General features: G+C 34.1%; 1 pseudogene; it reads left to right on the top strand.

Annotated features, from left to right (window-relative positions):
• Nucleotides 1–945: 945 nt before the first annotated feature.
• Nucleotides 946–1,557, top strand: LOC111536685 (annotated as a pseudogene).
• Nucleotides 1,558–3,670: the final 2,113 nt, after the last annotated feature.

Genomic DNA, 3,670 nt, shown 5'->3' with positions numbered 1-3,670 from the left:
ACTACTACTTATGGGACCACTACATTCATTCTATAATAATTTGTTGACCACCTATTATGTATCAGAGACTGGAGATACAATGATAACAGGACAGACAAGATCCTTGCTCTCACAGAGCTCACCTATTAGTTGGAAAGACAGCCAATAAAACAAGTGAACATTACTGAAGTAGAGAGATAAATTTTAAAACAAAAATAAAATTTGGTGATAGGATAGAGTGGTGGGGTGGGAATAAGGACAACTTTAGATTAGATGGAGTAGTTAGGACACTCTGATGAGGTGATATTTCACATGAAACCTAAAAAGTCAGAAGCCAGCCATACAAGGAAGAGAGGTAAGAAATTTCCAAGCAAAGGAAACAGCAAATAAGGAAGCCTTAAGTTATACAAATGATCAAAGTGTTTAAGGAACAAAAAGCAGGTTAAGGACAACTGTATATTTATATGCAAAAGAATAAAGTTGAACCTCTACCTCATCTCACACCATATACAGAAATTAATTTAAAATGTATCAAAGAACTCAATAGAAGAGCTAAAACCATAAACCTCATAGAATACATAGGTATAAATCATTGTGACCTTGAATCAGGCAATGTGTTTTAGATATGACACCAAAAGCACAAGCAACAAAAGAAAAAAAGATAAATTGGACTTCAACATTAGAAGCTTCTGCACATCAAAGGGCACTATCAAGAGAGTGAAAAGATAACTCACATGGGGGGGAAATATTTTCAAATCGTGTATCTCATAAGAACCTAGTATCTAGAATATATAAAGAACATGAAGGCAACCTAATTTTAAAACACCCCGAAGACTGGAGTAGATATTTCTACAAAGAATATATGCAAAAGGTCAATAACCACATGAGAGAATGCTCAAAATTATTAGTCATTAGGATAATACAAATAGAAACACATGAGATGGACTAGGAAACAATACAGTCAGGATGGCTAAAGGTGACCAGAAGAAACCAAAGGGCAAGATGTCTGCTTATGCCTTCTTTGCACAGATGTGAAAAAAAGAACATAAGAAGAAAAACCCAGGGGTCCCTGTCAATTTTGTAGAATTTTCCAAGAAGTGCTCTGAGAGGCAGAAGACCATGTCTGGGAAAAAGAAGACCAAATTTGATGAAATGACAAAGGTGGATAAAGTACACTATGATCAGGAAATAAAGGATAATGGACCAGCTGAGGGAGGCAAGAAGAAGGACCCTAATGCCCTCAAAATGCGACTGTCTGGATTCTTCTTGTTCTGTTCAGAATTCCGCCCCAAGATCAAATCCACAAATCCTGGCATCTCTATTGGAGGCATGGCAAAAACGGTGGGTGAGGTGTGGATTAACTAAAGTGACAGGGAAAAACAGCCTTACATCACTAAGGCAGCAAAGCTGAAGGAGAAGTATGAGAAGGATGTTGCTGACTATAAGTCTAAAGGAAAGTTTGATGGTGCAAAGGGTCCCACTAAAGTTACCTGGAAAAAGGTAGAAGGGAAAGACAAAGAAGACAAGGAAGAAGAAAAGAAGGATGAGGAGGAAGAGAAGGAGGAAGAGGGGAAATAAAAAAAACCTGTTTATCTGTCATCTTGTGAATACCTTAGAGTAGGGGAGTGTCATAATTGACTTATCTCTTATTTGAGAAGTGTCTGTTGCCCTCATTAAGTTTAATTGCAAAATTTGATCATGATCATAGTGTAAAAAAAAAAAAAAAAAAAAAGAAATTGTCAGTGGTTTACATGAAGTGGCTGGGTGTCTGGAGCATCCTGAAACTGTATCAAATTGTACATATTTCAAACATTTTAAAAATGAAAAGTCACTCTGGTGTTCTCCCTACTCTGCGTACATTGTAGTTGGTGTGACAAGGCATTTAAAGATGTTTTTGGCAGTTTTTTTATTTTTAAGGTGGTATTAAGTCTATGGTTATTGGCTAGAAATAAATGCTGAGTTATCAACTGCATATATCTATAATTTGTAAAAAGAAAAAACAACCCCGACAAACTATTCATGCTCTTTGCTTGGTGTTGAAGCTGTGGGGGAAGATGCCTTTTGGGGGGGCTGTAGCTCAGGGTGTGCTGCTGTAAGGCTCCACCTGTTGACTCTGCATGGGCATCCATTTAGCTTCAGGTGATCTTGTTTCTAGGGTATAATGACATAGCATTCTGCTGCCATTCTTAGCTGTGGACAAAGTGGGATCAGCTGGCATTAGAGGTGTTTGTTTTTTTTGTTTTTAGTGAAGTGTGGTAGTTTTTAAACTGTTTTTAAACAAACTCTAGAATTCTTAATTGTCAGTGAAGATCCACTGGATCAATGAAGTTCAAGAACCTTCTGTACTTAAATACGATTTGCAATGTTCTGTTATTTTTTTCTATGTTTAGAATGCTGAAATGTTTTTTAAGTTAAATAAACAGTATCATACTTAAAAAAAAACATGAGATACCACTTTAGACCCACTAGGATAGCTATAATAACAACAATTTTAAAAACAGAAAGTAAGTGTTGGGAAGGAGGAGAGAATTTGAAACCCTTGTACTTTTCTGGTAGAGGTGCAAAATCATGCAGCTGCTGTGAAAAACAGCTTGGCAATTCCTCAAAAAAGTCACACAGAATTACTATGTGACCCAGCAAGTCTACTTCTAGGTATACACACTCCAAAATCAAAGCCGGGTACTCAGGCAAAAACTTGAGCATAAATATTCATAGTAGCTATGAGTATTCACAGTGTTTATGGTTTCACACTGGCCAAAAAAAATAGAAACAGCTCAGATGTTCACTAACCAATGAATAGATAAAATGTGTCCATTATATACAACGGCAAATTATTCAGCAATAAAAGAAGGAAGTACTGATAGATACTACAACATGAATGAACCTTGAAAACATTATGCTAAGTGAAATAAGCTAGACACAAAAGGCCACATATTGTATGATTTTTTATATGAAATGTCCAGAACATGCAAATCTATAGGGATAAAAAGTACATTATTGGTTGCCAGGGCCTGGGGGAAGGGAGAATGGACAGTGTAGGGAAGGAAGAATCATTTTTTTTTTCAACTTTCATAAATTCCAGTTAAAGCAGATCCCTGTAATAAAAGGCAGAGGCAGAGTAACAAGAGAAAAGTAAAGGAAGTTTATTACCATATATATATAATATGTATTCATATTATGCATATTATACATACATATTATATAGACACATATATGTATTTATACGAATATATAAATATATTTCCATAAATATATAAATATATATTATATTATATATGTATATATAATGCATTATATACTTATATAAATAGAAACATAATACATTCTATATACATGTTATATATTATATAATGTTATATATTATATGTAGTTTTTATATGTTATAGAGTATGTATCTTATATATGTTATATATAATTATATGTACTTATATATTATATAAGATTATATATGTTGTATATAATACATAATATATAATTACATATAATATATATTACATAAATATGGAAGATACCCAGAGAATGAGTAATTCTCAAAAAGGTGGCTTTGAAGTCCACCTTATGTAGCACTATCAACAAACAACAGTCAGTTTTTAGAGAAGTGACAAGACAAAGAAAGAGGACTGTGAGTCTCTAGGAGTGATAACTTGTGAGAAGGCAAATAAATGGCACATAAAAGCTTGTTAGTAAAGCT

Source organism: Piliocolobus tephrosceles, chromosome 12 (assembly GCF_002776525.5).
Source record: "Piliocolobus tephrosceles isolate RC106 chromosome 12, ASM277652v3, whole genome shotgun sequence".
NCBI lineage: Eukaryota > Metazoa > Chordata > Mammalia > Primates > Cercopithecidae > Piliocolobus > Piliocolobus tephrosceles.
This window is presented reverse-complemented; position numbering and strand designations above follow the sequence as displayed.